This window comes from Anomaloglossus baeobatrachus, unplaced genomic scaffold (assembly GCF_048569485.1).
Source record: "Anomaloglossus baeobatrachus isolate aAnoBae1 unplaced genomic scaffold, aAnoBae1.hap1 Scaffold_3073, whole genome shotgun sequence".
Taxonomy (NCBI): Eukaryota; Metazoa; Chordata; class Amphibia; order Anura; family Aromobatidae; genus Anomaloglossus; species Anomaloglossus baeobatrachus.
In genome coordinates, this window is record NW_027442490.1 from 58,178 (window position 1) to 78,615 (window position 20,438).

Sequence of the window (20,438 nt, forward strand, 5' to 3'; positions counted from 1 at the left end):
CGCCAACAGACTACTAAAGAGATCATCATTACTCAAAGAAAACCCCAAAAACCAATGCATGATAGGAATAAACAGGTAACTTTCTTTGGAGTGGAAGCGGAGAGATCGCACCAGATGCCAATTCTAGATGTTATCACACCTGTGGTCACTGCAGCAGCAGGTGAATCCACTTTGTCCAAAAGGGATCTATTCCATTCAATTGCAAATGATCTAGATAAGACAGAGAACTGCAGCACGGGGACATAGCCGAGTTGGTCAGGTTGAGTGGTGATGAGTTTGCTATTTGGATGAATAAAGAAAGTCAAAAGTGTGAAAGATAAAAAACAAAAGGAGGAAGTGTGAAAAGTGAATGGGCCAAATTGAGGTGCATATGAAGACGTATGCTTTCTTCCAATTCATTAAATCGGGCTAATATGAATCAGGTGAATTGAGTTCTGCTTTTGGAAACTGGGTTAAGAAGGGGTGCACCGTTCCTGGAGGTACTGCAATACCAGGTCAATGCGTGGAGTGGACAGAGCAAGCTCTTTTTCCATCTCCCTGTTCTAAAAATCCATTTAATATATGGTCCCCAGATAGGGGACGTATCAGATATTAAACTGATAAGAACAGATACTACACTTGATCTTAGCCAAAAGGCCGAGAAGCGATAACCAGAATTGGTTTGGGCCTCGAGTGGCACCCTGGCCTATGCCGGACACATCTTAGGGAGAGAGAGCGAGAGGGAGACAAACCCACGCCTACACAAGACATTTTGTCACCCAAGCCAACCCTTGAAAAGGCTGCTTTGCAGAGCCAAAACAAGAAGAATGGTGCGTTTTGCAGCCGCCGCCCACTGCAATGAATCTGAATAACTCCTCCTTTAGGGCGCAAGCAACTCCCCTCCCCCTTGCAGTCTTTCCAATTCACGATACAAAAAGACGGACAGGACAGGTTGCCTGACTTTCCGTCACTGCCACCCTTTGCCATCCTTACCCGTAGAAAGCCCTTTCATCATCCCCAAACCCTAATCTTTTCCCTTTCCTTCCCAGCCCCCAAACCCTGCCCTCTGTACCTTTCTCACCACCCGCTTCCCTTCTCCTGTCATCCCCCTACCACCCGGGAAAAAAAGAGATTGCCCCCTCCTTCCACTAGCCCACCCTCCCACCCAAAGAACAACTTCTTCTGCGCAGCTTGTTTTCTAGGCAGCAGCGCTATTGTGATGTCATCGGGGGGCATTGTGACAAGCCGCCAGTGTTCCGTCTCTTCATGTTGTGCACAGTTCAAACGGAAAATACATCAACAGGCAGACTACAGAAAAGCTTACTATCAAAGGTTAGAGGGGGGCTTTCTCAGAGGGCTTTTTACAGTTTTTCTATTCCCAATTAGCCGTTTAAGTGTACTTATTGAAAGTAGTAATTCTTTCATAGGCCGCCCTTTCTTAGTATTTGACGTTCCTTATATTGCGGTATGAGGCTTCGCAGTAGGTTGCAAACATTCATCACCCATGACTTTCCCCAATTGAGCTCAGAAGCTCAATGTCTATCATGACCTCTCTTTTAGAATGTCCAAGAGCAAGCAAACTATTCCTCCAGGAGAGGGCGCCAACAGACTACTAAAGAGATCATCATTACTCAAAGAAAACCCCAAAAACCAATGCATGATAGGAATAAACAGGTAACTTTCTTTGGAGTGGAAGCGGAGAGATCGCACCAGATGCCAATTCTAGATGTTATCACACCTGTGGTCACTGCAGCAGCAGGTGAATCCACTTTGTCCAAAAGGGATCTATTCCATTCAATTGCAAATGATCTAGATAAGACAGAGAACTGCAGCACGGGGACATAGCCGAGTTGGTCAGGTTGAGTGGTGATGAGTTTGCTATTTGGATGAATAAAGAAAGTCAAAAGTGTGAAAGATAAAAAACAAAAGGAGGAAGTGTGAAAAGTGAATGGGCCAAATTGAGGTGCATATGAAGACGTATGCTTTCTTCCAATTCATTAAATCGGGCTAATATGAATCAGGTGAATTGAGTTCTGCTTTTGGAAACTGGGTTAAGAAGGGGTGCACCGTTCCTGGAGGTACTGCAATACCAGGTCAATGCGTGGAGTGGACAGAGCAAGCTCTTTTTCCATCTCCCTGTTCTAAAAATCCATTTAATATATGGTCCCCAGATAGGGGACGTATCAGATATTAAACTGATAAGAACAGATACTACACTTGATCTTAGCCAAAAGGCCGAGAAGCGATAACCAGAATTGGTTTGGGCCTCGAGTGGCACCCTGGCCTATGCCGGACACATCTTAGGGAGAGAGAGCGAGAGGGAGACAAACCCACGCCTACACAAGACATTTTGTCACCCAAGCCAACCCTTGAAAAGGCTGCTTTGCAGAGCCAAAACAAGAAGAATGGTGCGTTTTGCAGCCGCCGCCCACTGCAATGAATCTGAATAACTCCTCCTTTAGGGCGCAAGCAACTCCCCTCCCCCTTGCAGTCTTTCCAATTCACGATACAAAAAGACGGACAGGACAGGTTGCCTGACTTTCCGTCACTGCCACCCTTTGCCATCCTTACCCGTAGAAAGCCCTTTCATCATCCCCAAACCCTAATCTTTTCCCTTTCCTTCCCAGCCCCCAAACCCTGCCCTCTGTACCTTTCTCACCACCCGCTTCCCTTCTCCTGTCATCCCCCTACCACCCGGGAAAAAAAGAGATTGCCCCCTCCTTCCACTAGCCCACCCTCCCACCCAAAGAACAACTTCTTCTGCGCAGCTTGTTTTCTAGGCAGCAGCGCTATTGTGATGTCATCGGGGGGCATTGTGACAAGCCGCCAGTGTTCCGTCTCTTCATGTTGTGCACAGTTCAAACGGAAAATACATCAACAGGCAGACTACAGAAAAGCTTACTATCAAAGGTTAGAGGGGGGCTTTCTCAGAGGGCTTTTTACAGTTTTTCTATTCCCAATTAGCCGTTTAAGTGTACTTATTGAAAGTAGTAATTCTTTCATAGGCCGCCCTTTCTTAGTATTTGACGTTCCTTATATTGCGGTATGAGGCTTCGCAGTAGGTTGCAAACATTCATCACCCATGACTTTCCCCAATTGAGCTCAGAAGCTCAATGTCTATCATGACCTCTCTTTTAGAATGTCCAAGAGCAAGCAAACTATTCCTCCAGGAGAGGGCGCCAACAGACTACTAAAGAGATCATCATTACTCAAAGAAAACCCCAAAAACCAATGCATGATAGGAATAAACAGGTAACTTTCTTTGGAGTGGAAGCGGAGAGATCGCACCAGATGCCAATTCTAGATGTTATCACACCTGTGGTCACTGCAGCAGCAGGTGAATCCACTTTGTCCAAAAGGGATCTATTCCATTCAATTGCAAATGATCTAGATAAGACAGAGAACTGCAGCACGGGGACATAGCCGAGTTGGTCAGGTTGAGTGGTGATGAGTTTGCTATTTGGATGAATAAAGAAAGTCAAAAGTGTGAAAGATAAAAAACAAAAGGAGGAAGTGTGAAAAGTGAATGGGCCAAATTGAGGTGCATATGAAGACGTATGCTTTCTTCCAATTCATTAAATCGGGCTAATATGAATCAGGTGAATTGAGTTCTGCTTTTGGAAACTGGGTTAAGAAGGGGTGCACCGTTCCTGGAGGTACTGCAATACCAGGTCAATGCGTGGAGTGGACAGAGCAAGCTCTTTTTCCATCTCCCTGTTCTAAAAATCCATTTAATATATGGTCCCCAGATAGGGGACGTATCAGATATTAAACTGATAAGAACAGATACTACACTTGATCTTAGCCAAAAGGCCGAGAAGCGATAACCAGAATTGGTTTGGGCCTCGAGTGGCACCCTGGCCTATGCCGGACACATCTTAGGGAGAGAGAGCGAGAGGGAGACAAACCCACGCCTACACAAGACATTTTGTCACCCAAGCCAACCCTTGAAAAGGCTGCTTTGCAGAGCCAAAACAAGAAGAATGGTGCGTTTTGCAGCCGCCGCCCACTGCAATGAATCTGAATAACTCCTCCTTTAGGGCGCAAGCAACTCCCCTCCCCCTTGCAGTCTTTCCAATTCACGATACAAAAAGACGGACAGGACAGGTTGCCTGACTTTCCGTCACTGCCACCCTTTGCCATCCTTACCCGTAGAAAGCCCTTTCATCATCCCCAAACCCTAATCTTTTCCCTTTCCTTCCCAGCCCCCAAACCCTGCCCTCTGTACCTTTCTCACCACCCGCTTCCCTTCTCCTGTCATCCCCCTACCACCCGGGAAAAAAAGAGATTGCCCCCTCCTTCCACTAGCCCACCCTCCCACCCAAAGAACAACTTCTTCTGCGCAGCTTGTTTTCTAGGCAGCAGCGCTATTGTGATGTCATCGGGGGGCATTGTGACAAGCCGCCAGTGTTCCGTCTCTTCATGTTGTGCACAGTTCAAACGGAAAATACATCAACAGGCAGACTACAGAAAAGCTTACTATCAAAGGTTAGAGGGGGGCTTTCTCAGAGGGCTTTTTACAGTTTTTCTATTCCCAATTAGCCGTTTAAGTGTACTTATTGAAAGTAGTAATTCTTTCATAGGCCGCCCTTTCTTAGTATTTGACGTTCCTTATATTGCGGTATGAGGCTTCGCAGTAGGTTGCAAACATTCATCACCCATGACTTTCCCCAATTGAGCTCAGAAGCTCAATGTCTATCATGACCTCTCTTTTAGAATGTCCAAGAGCAAGCAAACTATTCCTCCAGGAGAGGGCGCCAACAGACTACTAAAGAGATCATCATTACTCAAAGAAAACCCCAAAAACCAATGCATGATAGGAATAAACAGGTAACTTTCTTTGGAGTGGAAGCGGAGAGATCGCACCAGATGCCAATTCTAGATGTTATCACACCTGTGGTCACTGCAGCAGCAGGTGAATCCACTTTGTCCAAAAGGGATCTATTCCATTCAATTGCAAATGATCTAGATAAGACAGAGAACTGCAGCACGGGGACATAGCCGAGTTGGTCAGGTTGAGTGGTGATGAGTTTGCTATTTGGATGAATAAAGAAAGTCAAAAGTGTGAAAGATAAAAAACAAAAGGAGGAAGTGTGAAAAGTGAATGGGCCAAATTGAGGTGCATATGAAGACGTATGCTTTCTTCCAATTCATTAAATCGGGCTAATATGAATCAGGTGAATTGAGTTCTGCTTTTGGAAACTGGGTTAAGAAGGGGTGCACCGTTCCTGGAGGTACTGCAATACCAGGTCAATGCGTGGAGTGGACAGAGCAAGCTCTTTTTCCATCTCCCTGTTCTAAAAATCCATTTAATATATGGTCCCCAGATAGGGGACGTATCAGATATTAAACTGATAAGAACAGATACTACACTTGATCTTAGCCAAAAGGCCGAGAAGCGATAACCAGAATTGGTTTGGGCCTCGAGTGGCACCCTGGCCTATGCCGGACACATCTTAGGGAGAGAGAGCGAGAGGGAGACAAACCCACGCCTACACAAGACATTTTGTCACCCAAGCCAACCCTTGAAAAGGCTGCTTTGCAGAGCCAAAACAAGAAGAATGGTGCGTTTTGCAGCCGCCGCCCACTGCAATGAATCTGAATAACTCCTCCTTTAGGGCGCAAGCAACTCCCCTCCCCCTTGCAGTCTTTCCAATTCACGATACAAAAAGACGGACAGGACAGGTTGCCTGACTTTCCGTCACTGCCACCCTTTGCCATCCTTACCCGTAGAAAGCCCTTTCATCATCCCCAAACCCTAATCTTTTCCCTTTCCTTCCCAGCCCCCAAACCCTGCCCTCTGTACCTTTCTCACCACCCGCTTCCCTTCTCCTGTCATCCCCCTACCACCCGGGAAAAAAAGAGATTGCCCCCTCCTTCCACTAGCCCACCCTCCCACCCAAAGAACAACTTCTTCTGCGCAGCTTGTTTTCTAGGCAGCAGCGCTATTGTGATGTCATCGGGGGGCATTGTGACAAGCCGCCAGTGTTCCGTCTCTTCATGTTGTGCACAGTTCAAACGGAAAATACATCAACAGGCAGACTACAGAAAAGCTTACTATCAAAGGTTAGAGGGGGGCTTTCTCAGAGGGCTTTTTACAGTTTTTCTATTCCCAATTAGCCGTTTAAGTGTACTTATTGAAAGTAGTAATTCTTTCATAGGCCGCCCTTTCTTAGTATTTGACGTTCCTTATATTGCGGTATGAGGCTTCGCAGTAGGTTGCAAACATTCATCACCCATGACTTTCCCCAATTGAGCTCAGAAGCTCAATGTCTATCATGACCTCTCTTTTAGAATGTCCAAGAGCAAGCAAACTATTCCTCCAGGAGAGGGCGCCAACAGACTACTAAAGAGATCATCATTACTCAAAGAAAACCCCAAAAACCAATGCATGATAGGAATAAACAGGTAACTTTCTTTGGAGTGGAAGCGGAGAGATCGCACCAGATGCCAATTCTAGATGTTATCACACCTGTGGTCACTGCAGCAGCAGGTGAATCCACTTTGTCCAAAAGGGATCTATTCCATTCAATTGCAAATGATCTAGATAAGACAGAGAACTGCAGCACGGGGACATAGCCGAGTTGGTCAGGTTGAGTGGTGATGAGTTTGCTATTTGGATGAATAAAGAAAGTCAAAAGTGTGAAAGATAAAAAACAAAAGGAGGAAGTGTGAAAAGTGAATGGGCCAAATTGAGGTGCATATGAAGACGTATGCTTTCTTCCAATTCATTAAATCGGGCTAATATGAATCAGGTGAATTGAGTTCTGCTTTTGGAAACTGGGTTAAGAAGGGGTGCACCGTTCCTGGAGGTACTGCAATACCAGGTCAATGCGTGGAGTGGACAGAGCAAGCTCTTTTTCCATCTCCCTGTTCTAAAAATCCATTTAATATATGGTCCCCAGATAGGGGACGTATCAGATATTAAACTGATAAGAACAGATGCTACACTTGATCTTAGCCAAAAGGCCGAGAAGCGATAACCAGAATTGGTTTGGGCCTCGAGTGGCACCCTGGCCTATGCCGGACACATCTTAGGGAGAGAGAGCGAGAGGGAGACAAACCCACGCCTACACAAGACATTTTGTCACCCAAGCCAACCCTTGAAAAGGCTGCTTTGCAGAGCCAAAACAAGAAGAATGGTGCGTTTTGCAGCCGCCGCCCACTGCAATGAATCTGAATAACTCCTCCTTTAGGGCGCAAGCAACTCCCCTCCCCCTTGCAGTCTTTCCAATTCACGATACAAAAAGACGGACAGGACAGGTTGCCTGACTTTCCGTCACTGCCACCCTTTGCCATCCTTACCCGTAGAAAGCCCTTTCATCATCCCCAAACCCTAATCTTTTCCCTTTCCTTCCCAGCCCCCAAACCCTGCCCTCTGTACCTTTCTCACCACCCGCTTCCCTTCTCCTGTCATCCCCCTACCACCCGGGAAAAAAAGAGATTGCCCCCTCCTTCCACTAGCCCACCCTCCCACCCAAAGAACAACTTCTTCTGCGCAGCTTGTTTTCTAGGCAGCAGCACTATTGTGATGTCATCGGGGGGCATTGTGACAAGCCGCCAGTGTTCCGTCTCTTCATGTTGTGCACAGTTCAAACGGAAAATACATCAACAGGCAGACTACAGAAAAGCTTACTATCAAAGGTTAGAGGGGGGCTTTCTCAGAGGGCTTTTTACAGTTTTTCTATTCCCAATTAGCCGTTTAAGTGTACTTATTGAAAGTAGTAATTCTTTCATAGGCCGCCCTTTCTTAGTATTTGACGTTCCTTATATTGCGGTATGAGGCTTCGCAGTAGGTTGCAAACATTCATCACCCATGACTTTCCCCAATTGAGCTCAGAAGCTCAATGTCTATCATGACCTCTCTTTTAGAATGTCCAAGAGCAAGCAAACTATTCCTCCAGGAGAGGGCGCCAACAGACTACTAAAGAGATCATCATTACTCAAAGAAAACCCCAAAAACCAATGCATGATAGGAATAAACAGGTAACTTTCTTTGGAGTGGAAGCGGAGAGATCGCACCAGATGCCAATTCTAGATGTTATCACACCTGTGGTCACTGCAGCAGCAGGTGAATCCACTTTGTCCAAAAGGGATCTATTCCATTCAATTGCAAATGATCTAGATAAGACAGAGAACTGCAGCACGGGGACATAGCCGAGTTGGTCAGGTTGAGTGGTGATGAGTTTGCTATTTGGATGAATAAAGAAAGTCAAAAGTGTGAAAGATAAAAAACAAAAGGAGGAAGTGTGAAAAGTGAATGGGCCAAATTGAGGTGCATATGAAGACGTATGCTTTCTTCCAATTCATTAAATCGGGCTAATATGAATCAGGTGAATTGAGTTCTGCTTTTGGAAACTGGGTTAAGAAGGGGTGCACCGTTCCTGGAGGTACTGCAATACCAGGTCAATGCGTGGAGTGGACAGAGCAAGCTCTTTTTCCATCTCCCTGTTCTAAAAATCCATTTAATATATGGTCCCCAGATAGGGGACGTATCAGATATTAAACTGATAAGAACAGATTTTGATTTAATGAAGCTTTCCAAAGCACCACAAAAAATGCATGACCGAAGTCACACCAAAAACAGTGCAAAGGCTAGGATTCGTGTGGACCCCACCGTGAGGAGAGGGTCCCCAAAAATCAACCCCGTCCCTCCGAGCCAGAAGGCCACAGCAAGGGTCAGGGATCTTCGGTGCTCCCCCAAGCCGAAGCCTGGTTGAGCCTTGTCGTTGCTCCCAGCGTCCACCCAGGCATCTTACCCAAGTGGAGTAGAGAGCTACTAGTTGTTGGTTTCGCAGCCGAAACTGCCCGGACCGTCAACCGGTGTTGGTTTCTCAGCCCAAGGCTAACCGGACCTCCAACCGGGTGTTGGTTTCTCAGCCGAAGCTGACCCAGACCTCCAACCGGGTGTTGGTTTCTCAGCCGAAGCTGACCCAGACCTCCAACCGGGTGTTAGTTTCTCAGCCCAAAGCTGACCAGACCTCCGACCGGGATTGTAAAAATTTCCCTTCCTAGCCAGAAGGCTGGGATAGGGTAATATGCTCAAAAAGTATGAAAAGGCAAGGTACGGTGTGCTACAGAGCCCAAGGCTTGCCGGGGTCCCAAGCCAGCAAGCTCAGACTCACTCCAGGGTCGTCAGTCCTGGGGCACGTTGTACCATAGCCCCCCCACCCTTACTCAGTCTAATAGCCTCGATCCTGGTAGGGCCATGTTTTCCTCTAGATGAATATACTATCCACCCAGAGTACTAGCAAGCGCAACCTTCCAGTGTGCATTGTATCATTGTACTAAGGTGGCCTGGAGCTTAAACCACCTCTTCGAACAACACTACACTTGATCTTAGCCAAAAGGCCGAGAAGCGATAACCAGAATTGGTTTGGGCCTCGAGTGGCACCCTGGCCTATGCCGGACACATCTTAGGGAGAGAGAGCGAGAGGGAGACAAACCCACGCCTACACAAGACATTTTGTCACCCAAGCCAACCCTTGAAAAGGCTGCTTTGCAGAGCCAAAACAAGAAGAATGGTGCGTTTTGCAGCCGCCGCCCACTGCAATGAATCTGAATAACTCCTCCTTTAGGGCGCAAGCAACTCCCCTCCCCCTTGCAGTCTTTCCAATTCACGATACAAAAAGACGGACAGGACAGGTTGCCTGACTTTCCGTCACTGCCACCCTTTGCCATCCTTACCCGTAGAAAGCCCTTTCATCATCCCCAAACCCTAATCTTTTCCCTTTCCTTCCCAGCCCCCAAACCCTGCCCTCTGTACCTTTCTCACCACCCGCTTCCCTTCTCCTGTCATCCCCCTACCACCCGGGAAAAAAAGAGATTGCCCCCTCCTTCCACTAGCCCACCCTCCCACCCAAAGAACAACTTCTTCTGCGCAGCTTGTTTTCTAGGCAGCAGCGCTATTGTGATGTCATCGGGGGGCATTGTGACAAGCCGCCAGTGTTCCGTCTCTTCATGTTGTGCACAGTTCAAACGGAAAATACATCAACAGGCAGACTACAGAAAAGCTTACTATCAAAGGTTAGAGGGGGGCTTTCTCAGAGGGCTTTTTACAGTTTTTCTATTCCCAATTAGCCGTTTAAGTGTACTTATTGAAAGTAGTAATTCTTTCATAGGCCGCCCTTTCTTAGTATTTGACGTTCCTTATATTGCGGTATGAGGCTTCGCAGTAGGTTGCAAACATTCATCACCCATGACTTTCCCCAATTGAGCTCAGAAGCTCAATGTCTATCATGACCTCTCTTTTAGAATGTCCAAGAGCAAGCAAACTATTCCTCCAGGAGAGGGCGCCAACAGACTACTAAAGAGATCATCATTACTCAAAGAAAACCCCAAAAACCAATGCATGATAGGAATAAACAGGTAACTTTCTTTGGAGTGGAAGCGGAGAGATCGCACCAGATGCCAATTCTAGATGTTATCACACCTGTGGTCACTGCAGCAGCAGGTGAATCCACTTTGTCCAAAAGGGATCTATTCCATTCAATTGCAAATGATCTAGATAAGACAGAGAACTGCAGCACGGGGACATAGCCGAGTTGGTCAGGTTGAGTGGTGATGAGTTTGCTATTTGGATGAATAAAGAAAGTCAAAAGTGTGAAAGATAAAAAACAAAAGGAGGAAGTGTGAAAAGTGAATGGGCCAAATTGAGGTGCATATGAAGACGTATGCTTTCTTCCAATTCATTAAATCGGGCTAATATGAATCAGGTGAATTGAGTTCTGCTTTTGGAAACTGGGTTAAGAAGGGGTGCACCGTTCCTGGAGGTACTGCAATACCAGGTCAATGCGTGGAGTGGACAGAGCAAGCTCTTTTTCCATCTCCCTGTTCTAAAAATCCATTTAATATATGGTCCCCAGATAGGGGACGTATCAGATATTAAACTGATAAGAACAGATACTACACTTGATCTTAGCCAAAAGGCCGAGAAGCGATAACCAGAATTGGTTTGGGCCTCGAGTGGCACCCTGGCCTATGCCGGACACATCTTAGGGAGAGAGAGCGAGAGGGAGACAAACCCACGCCTACACAAGACATTTTGTCACCCAAGCCAACCCTTGAAAAGGCTGCTTTGCAGAGCCAAAACAAGAAGAATGGTGCGTTTTGCAGCCGCCGCCCACTGCAATGAATCTGAATAACTCCTCCTTTAGGGCGCAAGCAACTCCCCTCCCCCTTGCAGTCTTTCCAATTCACGATACAAAAAGACGGACAGGACAGGTTGCCTGACTTTCCGTCACTGCCACCCTTTGCCATCCTTACCCGTAGAAAGCCCTTTCATCATCCCCAAACCCTAATCTTTTCCCTTTCCTTCCCAGCCCCCAAACCCTGCCCTCTGTACCTTTCTCACCACCCGCTTCCCTTCTCCTGTCATCCCCCTACCACCCGGGAAAAAAAGAGATTGCCCCCTCCTTCCACTAGCCCACCCTCCCACCCAAAGAACAACTTCTTCTGCGCAGCTTGTTTTCTAGGCAGCAGCGCTATTGTGATGTCATCGGGGGGCATTGTGACAAGCCGCCAGTGTTCCGTCTCTTCATGTTGTGCACAGTTCAAACGGAAAATACATCAACAGGCAGACTACAGAAAAGCTTACTATCAAAGGTTAGAGGGGGGCTTTCTCAGAGGGCTTTTTACAGTTTTTCTATTCCCAATTAGCCGTTTAAGTGTACTTATTGAAAGTAGTAATTCTTTCATAGGCCGCCCTTTCTTAGTATTTGACGTTCCTTATATTGCGGTATGAGGCTTCGCAGTAGGTTGCAAACATTCATCACCCATGACTTTCCCCAATTGAGCTCAGAAGCTCAATGTCTATCATGACCTCTCTTTTAGAATGTCCAAGAGCAAGCAAACTATTCCTCCAGGAGAGGGCGCCAACAGACTACTAAAGAGATCATCATTACTCAAAGAAAACCCCAAAAACCAATGCATGATAGGAATAAACAGGTAACTTTCTTTGGAGTGGAAGCGGAGAGATCGCACCAGATGCCAATTCTAGATGTTATCACACCTGTGGTCACTGCAGCAGCAGGTGAATCCACTTTGTCCAAAAGGGATCTATTCCATTCAATTGCAAATGATCTAGATAAGACAGAGAACTGCAGCACGGGGACATAGCCGAGTTGGTCAGGTTGAGTGGTGATGAGTTTGCTATTTGGATGAATAAAGAAAGTCAAAAGTGTGAAAGATAAAAAACAAAAGGAGGAAGTGTGAAAAGTGAATGGGCCAAATTGAGGTGCATATGAAGACGTATGCTTTCTTCCAATTCATTAAATCGGGCTAATATGAATCAGGTGAATTGAGTTCTGCTTTTGGAAACTGGGTTAAGAAGGGGTGCACCGTTCCTGGAGGTACTGCAATACCAGGTCAATGCGTGGAGTGGACAGAGCAAGCTCTTTTTCCATCTCCCTGTTCTAAAAATCCATTTAATATATGGTCCCCAGATAGGGGACGTATCAGATATTAAACTGATAAGAACAGATACTACACTTGATCTTAGCCAAAAGGCCGAGAAGCGATAACCAGAATTGGTTTGGGCCTCGAGTGGCACCCTGGCCTATGCCGGACACATCTTAGGGAGAGAGAGCGAGAGGGAGACAAACCCACGCCTACACAAGACATTTTGTCACCCAAGCCAACCCTTGAAAAGGCTGCTTTGCAGAGCCAAAACAAGAAGAATGGTGCGTTTTGCAGCCGCCGCCCACTGCAATGAATCTGAATAACTCCTCCTTTAGGGCGCAAGCAACTCCCCTCCCCCTTGCAGTCTTTCCAATTCACGATACAAAAAGACGGACAGGACAGGTTGCCTGACTTTCCGTCACTGCCACCCTTTGCCATCCTTACCCGTAGAAAGCCCTTTCATCATCCCCAAACCCTAATCTTTTCCCTTTCCTTCCCAGCCCCCAAACCCTGCCCTCTGTACCTTTCTCACCACCCGCTTCCCTTCTCCTGTCATCCCCCTACCACCCGGGAAAAAAAGAGATTGCCCCCTCCTTCCACTAGCCCACCCTCCCACCCAAAGAACAACTTCTTCTGCGCAGCTTGTTTTCTAGGCAGCAGCGCTATTGTGATGTCATCGGGGGGCATTGTGACAAGCCGCCAGTGTTCCGTCTCTTCATGTTGTGCACAGTTCAAACGGAAAATACATCAACAGGCAGACTACAGAAAAGCTTACTATCAAAGGTTAGAGGGGGGCTTTCTCAGAGGGCTTTTTACAGTTTTTCTATTCCCAATTAGCCGTTTAAGTGTACTTATTGAAAGTAGTAATTCTTTCATAGGCCGCCCTTTCTTAGTATTTGACGTTCCTTATATTGCGGTATGAGGCTTCGCAGTAGGTTGCAAACATTCATCACCCATGACTTTCCCCAATTGAGCTCAGAAGCTCAATGTCTATCATGACCTCTCTTTTAGAATGTCCAAGAGCAAGCAAACTATTCCTCCAGGAGAGGGCGCCAACAGACTACTAAAGAGATCATCATTACTCAAAGAAAACCCCAAAAACCAATGCATGATAGGAATAAACAGGTAACTTTCTTTGGAGTGGAAGCGGAGAGATCGCACCAGATGCCAATTCTAGATGTTATCACACCTGTGGTCACTGCAGCAGCAGGTGAATCCACTTTGTCCAAAAGGGATCTATTCCATTCAATTGCAAATGATCTAGATAAGACAGAGAACTGCAGCACGGGGACATAGCCGAGTTGGTCAGGTTGAGTGGTGATGAGTTTGCTATTTGGATGAATAAAGAAAGTCAAAAGTGTGAAAGATAAAAAACAAAAGGAGGAAGTGTGAAAAGTGAATGGGCCAAATTGAGGTGCATATGAAGACGTATGCTTTCTTCCAATTCATTAAATCGGGCTAATATGAATCAGGTGAATTGAGTTCTGCTTTTGGAAACTGGGTTAAGAAGGGGTGCACCGTTCCTGGAGGTACTGCAATACCAGGTCAATGCGTGGAGTGGACAGAGCAAGCTCTTTTTCCATCTCCCTGTTCTAAAAATCCATTTAATATATGGTCCCCAGATAGGGGACGTATCAGATATTAAACTGATAAGAACAGATACTACACTTGATCTTAGCCAAAAGGCCGAGAAGCGATAACCAGAATTGGTTTGGGCCTCGAGTGGCACCCTGGCCTATGCCGGACACATCTTAGGGAGAGAGAGCGAGAGGGAGACAAACCCACGCCTACACAAGACATTTTGTCACCCAAGCCAACCCTTGAAAAGGCTGCTTTGCAGAGCCAAAACAAGAAGAATGGTGCGTTTTGCAGCCGCCGCCCACTGCAATGAATCTGAATAACTCCTCCTTTAGGGCGCAAGCAACTCCCCTCCCCCTTGCAGTCTTTCCAATTCACGATACAAAAAGACGGACAGGACAGGTTGCCTGACTTTCCGTCACTGCCACCCTTTGCCATCCTTACCCGTAGAAAGCCCTTTCATCATCCCCAAACCCTAATCTTTTCCCTTTCCTTCCCAGCCCCCAAACCCTGCCCTCTGTACCTTTCTCACCACCCGCTTCCCTTCTCCTGTCATCCCCCTACCACCCGGGAAAAAAAGAGATTGCCCCCTCCTTCCACTAGCCCACCCTCCCACCCAAAGAACAACTTCTTCTGCGCAGCTTGTTTTCTAGGCAGCAGCGCTATTGTGATGTCATCGGGGGGCATTGTGACAAGCCGCCAGTGTTCCGTCTCTTCATGTTGTGCACAGTTCAAACGGAAAATACATCAACAGGCAGACTACAGAAAAGCTTACTATCAAAGGTTAGAGGGGGGCTTTCTCAGAGGGCTTTTTACAGTTTTTCTATTCCCAATTAGCCGTTTAAGTGTACTTATTGAAAGTAGTAATTCTTTCATAGGCCGCCCTTTCTTAGTATTTGACGTTCCTTATATTGCGGTATGAGGCTTCGCAGTAGGTTGCAAACATTCATCACCCATGACTTTCCCCAATTGAGCTCAGAAGCTCAATGTCTATCATGACCTCTCTTTTAGAATGTCCAAGAGCAAGCAAACTATTCCTCCAGGAGAGGGCGCCAACAGACTACTAAAGAGATCATCATTACTCAAAGAAAACCCCAAAAACCAATGCATGATAGGAATAAACAGGTAACTTTCTTTGGAGTGGAAGCGGAGAGATCGCACCAGATGCCAATTCTAGATGTTATCACACCTGTGGTCACTGCAGCAGCAGGTGAATCCACTTTGTCCAAAAGGGATCTATTCCATTCAATTGCAAATGATCTAGATAAGACAGAGAACTGCAGCACGGGGACATAGCCGAGTTGGTCAGGTTGAGTGGTGATGAGTTTGCTATTTGGATGAATAAAGAAAGTCAAAAGTGTGAAAGATAAAAAACAAAAGGAGGAAGTGTGAAAAGTGAATGGGCCAAATTGAGGTGCATATGAAGACGTATGCTTTCTTCCAATTCATTAAATCGGGCTAATATGAATCAGGTGAATTGAGTTCTGCTTTTGGAAACTGGGTTAAGAAGGGGTGCACCGTTCCTGGAGGTACTGCAATACCAGGTCAATGCGTGGAGTGGACAGAGCAAGCTCTTTTTCCATCTCCCTGTTCTAAAAATCCATTTAATATATGGTCCCCAGATAGGGGACGTATCAGATATTAAACTGATAAGAACAGATACTACACTTGATCTTAGCCAAAAGGCCGAGAAGCGATAACCAGAATTGGTTTGGGCCTCGAGTGGCACCCTGGCCTATGCCGGACACATCTTAGGGAGAGAGAGCGAGAGGGAGACAAACCCACGCCTACACAAGACATTTTGTCACCCAAGCCAACCCTTGAAAAGGCTGCTTTGCAGAGCCAAAACAAGAAGAATGGTGCGTTTTGCAGCCGCCGCCCACTGCAATGAATCTGAATAACTCCTCCTTTAGGGCGCAAGCAACTCCCCTCCCCCTTGCAGTCTTTCCAATTCACGATACAAAAAGACGGACAGGACAGGTTGCCTGACTTTCCGTCACTGCCACCCTTTGCCATCCTTACCCGTAGAAAGCCCTTTCATCATCCCCAAACCCTAATCTTTTCCCTTTCCTTCCCAGCCCCCAAACCCTGCCCTCTGTACCTTTCTCACCACCCGCTTCCCTTCTCCTGTCATCCCCCTACCACCCGGGAAAAAAAGAGATTGCCCCCTCCTTCCACTAGCCCACCCTCCCACCCAAAGAACAACTTCTTCTGCGCAGCTTGTTTTCTAGGCAGCAGCGCTATTGTGATGTCATCGGGGGGCATTGTGACAAGCCGCCAGTGTTCCGTCTCTTCATGTTGTGCACAGTTCAAACGGAAAATACATCAACAGGCAGACTACAGAAAAGCTTACTATCAAAGGTTAGAGGGGGGCTTTCTCAGAGGGCTTTTTACAGTTTTTCTATTCCCAATTAGCCGTTTAAGTGTACTTATTGAAAGTAGTAATTCTTTCATAGGCCGCCCTTTCTTAGTATTTGACGTTCCTTATATTGCGGTATGAGGCTTCGCAGTAGGTTGCAAACATTCATCACCCATGACTTTCCCCAATTGAGCTCAGAAGCTCAATGTCTATCATGACCTCTCTTTTAGAATGTCCAAGAGCAAGCAAACTATTCCTCCAGGAGAGGGCGCCAACAGACTACTAAAGAGATCATCATTACTCAAAGAAAACCCCAAAAACCAATGCATGATAGGAATAAACAGGTAACTTTCTTTGGAGTGGAAGCGGAGAGATCGCACCAGATGCCAATTCTAGATGTTATCACACCTGTGGTCACTGCAGCAGCAGGTGAATCCACTTTGTCCAAAAGGGATCTATTCCATTCAATTGCAAATGATCTAGATAAGACAGAGAACTGCAGCACGGGGACATAGCCGAGTTGGTCAGGTTGAGTGGTGATGAGTTTGCTATTTGGATGAATAAAGAAAGTCAAAAGTGTGAAAGATAAAAAACAAAAGGAGGAAGTGTGAAAAGTGAATGGGCCAAATTGAGGTGCATATGAAGACGTATGCTTTCTTCCAATTCATTAAATCGGGCTAATATGAATCAGGTGAATTGAGTTCTGCTTTTGGAAACTGGGTTAAGAAGGGGTGCACCGTTCCTGGAGGTACTGCAATACCAGGTCAATGCGTGGAGTGGACAGAGCAAGCTCTTTTTCCATCTCCCTGTTCTAAAAATCCATTTAATATATGGTCCCCAGATAGGGGACGTATCAGATATTAAACTGATAAGAACAGATACTACACTTGATCTTAGCCAAAAGGCCGAGAAGCGATAACCAGAATTGGTTTGGGCCTCGAGTGGCACCCTGGCCTATGCCGGACACATCTTAGGGAGAGAGAGCGAGAGGGAGACAAACCCACGCCTACACAAGACATTTTGTCACCCAAGCCAACCCTTGAAAAGGCTGCTTTGCAGAGCCAAAACAAGAAGAATGGTGCGTTTTGCAGCCGCCGCCCACTGCAATGAATCTGAATAACTCCTCCTTTAGGGCGCAAGCAACTCCCCTCCCCCTTGCAGTCTTTCCAATTCACGATACAAAAAGACGGACAGGACAGGTTGCCTGACTTTCCGTCACTGCCACCCTTTGCCATCCTTACCCGTAGAAAGCCCTTTCATCATCCCCAAACCCTAATCTTTTCCCTTTCCTTCCCAGCCCCCAAACCCTGCCCTCTGTACCTTTCTCACCACCCGCTTCCCTTCTCCTGTCATCCCCCTACCACCCGGGAAAAAAAGAGATTGCCCCCTCCTTCCACTAGCCCACCCTCCCACCCAAAGAACAACTTCTTCTGCGCAGCTTGTTTTCTAGGCAGCAGCGCTATTGTGATGTCATCGGGGGGCATTGTGACAAGCCGCCAGTGTTCCGTCTCTTCATGTTGTGCACAGTTCAAACGGAAAATACATCAACAGGCAGACTACAGAAAAGCTTACTATCAAAGGTTAGAGGGGGGCTTTCTCAGAGGGCTTTTTACAGTTTTTCTATTCCCAATTAGCCGTTTAAGTGTACTTATTGAAAGTAGTAATTCTTTCATAGGCCGCCCTTTCTTAGTATTTGACGTTCCTTATATTGCGGTATGAGGCTTCGCAGTAGGTTGCAAACATTCATCACCCATGACTTTCCCCAATTGAGCTCAGAAGCTCAATGTCTATCATGACCTCTCTTTTAGAATGTCCAAGAGCAAGCAAACTATTCCTCCAGGAGAGGGCGCCAACAGACTACTAAAGAGATCATCATTACTCAAAGAAAACCCCAAAAACCAATGCATGATAGGAATAAACAGGTAACTTTCTTTGGAGTGGAAGCGGAGAGATCGCACCAGATGCCAATTCTAGATGTTATCACACCTGTGGTCACTGCAGCAGCAGGTGAATCCACTTTGTCCAAAAGGGATCTATTCCATTCAATTGCAAATGATCTAGATAAGACAGAGAACTGCAGCACGGGGACATAGCCGAGTTGGTCAGGTTGAGTGGTGATGAGTTTGCTATTTGGATGAATAAAGAAAGTCAAAAGTGTGAAAGATAAAAAACAAAAGGAGGAAGTGTGAAAAGTGAATGGGCCAAATTGAGGTGCATATGAAGACGTATGCTTTCTTCCAATTCATTAAATCGGGCTAATATGAATCAGGTGAATTGAGTTCTGCTTTTGGAAACTGGGTTAAGAAGGGGTGCACCGTTCCTGGAGGTACTGCAATACCAGGTCAATGCGTGGAGTGGACAGAGCAAGCTCTTTTTCCATCTCCCTGTTCTAAAAATCCATTTAATATATGGTCCCCAGATAGGGGACGTATCAGATATTAAACTGATAAGAACAGATTTTGATTTAATGAAGCTTTCCAAAGCACCACAAAAAATGCATGACCGAAGTCACACCAAAAACAGTGCAAAGGCTAGGATTCGTGTGGACCCCACCGTGAGGAGAGGGTCCCCAAAAATCAACCCCGTCCCTCCGAGCCAGAAGGCCACAGCAAGGGTCAGGGATCTTCGGTGCTCCCCCAAGCCGAAGCCTGGTTGAGCCTTGTCGTTGCTCCCAGCGTCCACCCAGGCATCTTACCCAAGTGGAGTAGAGAGCTACTAGTTGTTGGTTTCGCAGCCGAAACTGCCCGGACCGTCAACCGGTGTTGGTTTCTCAGCCCAAGGCTAACCGGACCTCCAACCGGGTGTTGGTTTCTCAGCCGAAGCTGACCCAGACCTCCAACCGGGTGTTGGTTTCTCAGCCGAAGCTGACCCGGACCTCCAACCGGGTGTTAGTTTCTCAGCCCAAAGCTGACCAGACCTCCGACCGGGATTATAAAAATTTCCCTTCCTAGCCAGAAGGCCTGGATAGGGTAATATGCTCAAAAAGTATGAAAAGGCAAGGTACGGTGTGCTACAGAGCCCAAGGCTTGCCGGGGTTCCAAGCCAGCAAGCTCAGACTCACTCCAGGGTCGTCAGTCCTGGGGCACGTTGTACCATAGCCCCCCATCCTTACTCAGTCTAATATCCTCGATCCTGGTAGGGCCATGCTTTCCACTAGATGAATATACTATCCACCCAGAGTACTAGCCAGCGCAACCTTCCAGTGTGCATTGTATCATTGTACTAAGGTGGCCTGGAGCTTAAACCACCTCTTCGAACAACACTACACTTGATCTTAGCCAAAAGGCCGAGAAGCGATAACCAGAATTGGTTTGGGCCTCGAGTGGCACCCTGGCCTATGCCGGACACATCTTAGGGAGAGAGAGCGAGAGGGAGACAAACCCACGCCTACACAAGACATTTTGTCACCCAAGCCAACCCTTGAAAAGGCTGCTTTGCAGAGCCAAAACAAGAAGAATGGTGCGTTTTGCAGCCGCCGCCCACTGCAATGAATCTGAATAACTCCTCCTTTAGGGCGCAAGCAACTCCCCTCCCCCTTGCAGTCTTTCCAATTCACGATACAAAAAGACGGACAGGACAGGTTGCCTGACTTTCCGTCACTGCCACCCTTTGCCATCCTTACCCGTAGAAAGCCCTTTCATCATCCCCAAACCCTAATCTTTTCCCTTTCCTTCCCAGCCCCCAAACCCTGCCCTCTGTACCTTTCTCACCACCCGCTTCCCTTCTCCTGTCATCCCCCTACCACCCGGGAAAAAAAGAGATTGCCCCCTCCTTCCACTAGCCCACCCTCCCACCCAAAGAACAACTTCTTCTGCGCAGCTTGTTTTCTAGGCAGCAGCGCTATTGTGATGTCATCGGGGGGCATTGTGACAAGCCGCCAGTGTTCCGTCTCTTCATGTTGTGCACAGTTCAAACGGAAAATACATCAACAGGCAGACTACAGAAAAGCTTACTATCAAAGGTTAGAGGGGGGCTTTCTCAGAGGGCTTTTTACAGTTTTTCTATTCCCAATTAGCCGTTTAAGTGTACTTATTGAAAGTAGTAATTCTTTCATAGGCCGCCCTTTCTTAGTATTTGACGTTCCTTATATTGCGGTATGAGGCTTCGCAGTAGGTTGCAAACA

At 46.9% G+C, this 20,438-nt stretch overlaps 12 non-coding genes across 12 annotated transcripts; all 12 read right to left on the minus strand.

Annotated features, from left to right (window-relative positions):
• Positions 1–457: 457 nt before the first annotated feature.
• On the minus strand, positions 458–648 carry LOC142268609 (U2 spliceosomal RNA). The gene has a single exon (XR_012734257.1). It is a non-coding gene; the product is annotated as a U2 spliceosomal RNA (small nuclear RNA).
• A 1,387-nt stretch (positions 649–2,035) lies between these two features.
• On the minus strand, positions 2,036–2,226 carry LOC142268610 (U2 spliceosomal RNA). The gene has a single exon (XR_012734258.1). It is a non-coding gene; the product is annotated as a U2 spliceosomal RNA (small nuclear RNA).
• A 1,387-nt stretch (positions 2,227–3,613) lies between these two features.
• On the minus strand, positions 3,614–3,804 carry LOC142268611 (U2 spliceosomal RNA). Its single transcript, XR_012734259.1, has one exon. It is a non-coding gene; the product is annotated as a U2 spliceosomal RNA (small nuclear RNA).
• A 1,387-nt stretch (positions 3,805–5,191) lies between these two features.
• Positions 5,192–5,382, minus strand: LOC142268612 (U2 spliceosomal RNA). The gene has a single exon (XR_012734260.1). It is a non-coding gene; the product is annotated as a U2 spliceosomal RNA (small nuclear RNA).
• Positions 5,383–6,769: 1,387 nt separating this feature from the next.
• LOC142268634 (U2 spliceosomal RNA) lies at positions 6,770–6,960 on the minus strand. Its single transcript, XR_012734280.1, has one exon. It is a non-coding gene; the product is annotated as a U2 spliceosomal RNA (small nuclear RNA).
• A 1,387-nt stretch (positions 6,961–8,347) lies between these two features.
• Positions 8,348–8,543, minus strand: LOC142268580 (U2 spliceosomal RNA). Its single transcript, XR_012734236.1, has one exon. It is a non-coding gene; the product is annotated as a U2 spliceosomal RNA (small nuclear RNA).
• A 2,186-nt stretch (positions 8,544–10,729) lies between these two features.
• On the minus strand, positions 10,730–10,920 carry LOC142268615 (U2 spliceosomal RNA). The gene has a single exon (XR_012734262.1). It is a non-coding gene; the product is annotated as a U2 spliceosomal RNA (small nuclear RNA).
• A 1,387-nt stretch (positions 10,921–12,307) lies between these two features.
• Positions 12,308–12,498, minus strand: LOC142268616 (U2 spliceosomal RNA). The gene has a single exon (XR_012734263.1). It is a non-coding gene; the product is annotated as a U2 spliceosomal RNA (small nuclear RNA).
• A 1,387-nt stretch (positions 12,499–13,885) lies between these two features.
• Positions 13,886–14,076, minus strand: LOC142268617 (U2 spliceosomal RNA). Its single transcript, XR_012734264.1, has one exon. It is a non-coding gene; the product is annotated as a U2 spliceosomal RNA (small nuclear RNA).
• A 1,387-nt stretch (positions 14,077–15,463) lies between these two features.
• On the minus strand, positions 15,464–15,654 carry LOC142268618 (U2 spliceosomal RNA). The gene has a single exon (XR_012734265.1). It is a non-coding gene; the product is annotated as a U2 spliceosomal RNA (small nuclear RNA).
• A 1,387-nt stretch (positions 15,655–17,041) lies between these two features.
• LOC142268619 (U2 spliceosomal RNA) lies at positions 17,042–17,232 on the minus strand. The gene has a single exon (XR_012734266.1). It is a non-coding gene; the product is annotated as a U2 spliceosomal RNA (small nuclear RNA).
• A 1,387-nt stretch (positions 17,233–18,619) lies between these two features.
• Positions 18,620–18,815, minus strand: LOC142268582 (U2 spliceosomal RNA). The gene has a single exon (XR_012734237.1). It is a non-coding gene; the product is annotated as a U2 spliceosomal RNA (small nuclear RNA).
• Between the last annotated feature and the right edge of the window lie 1,623 nt (positions 18,816–20,438).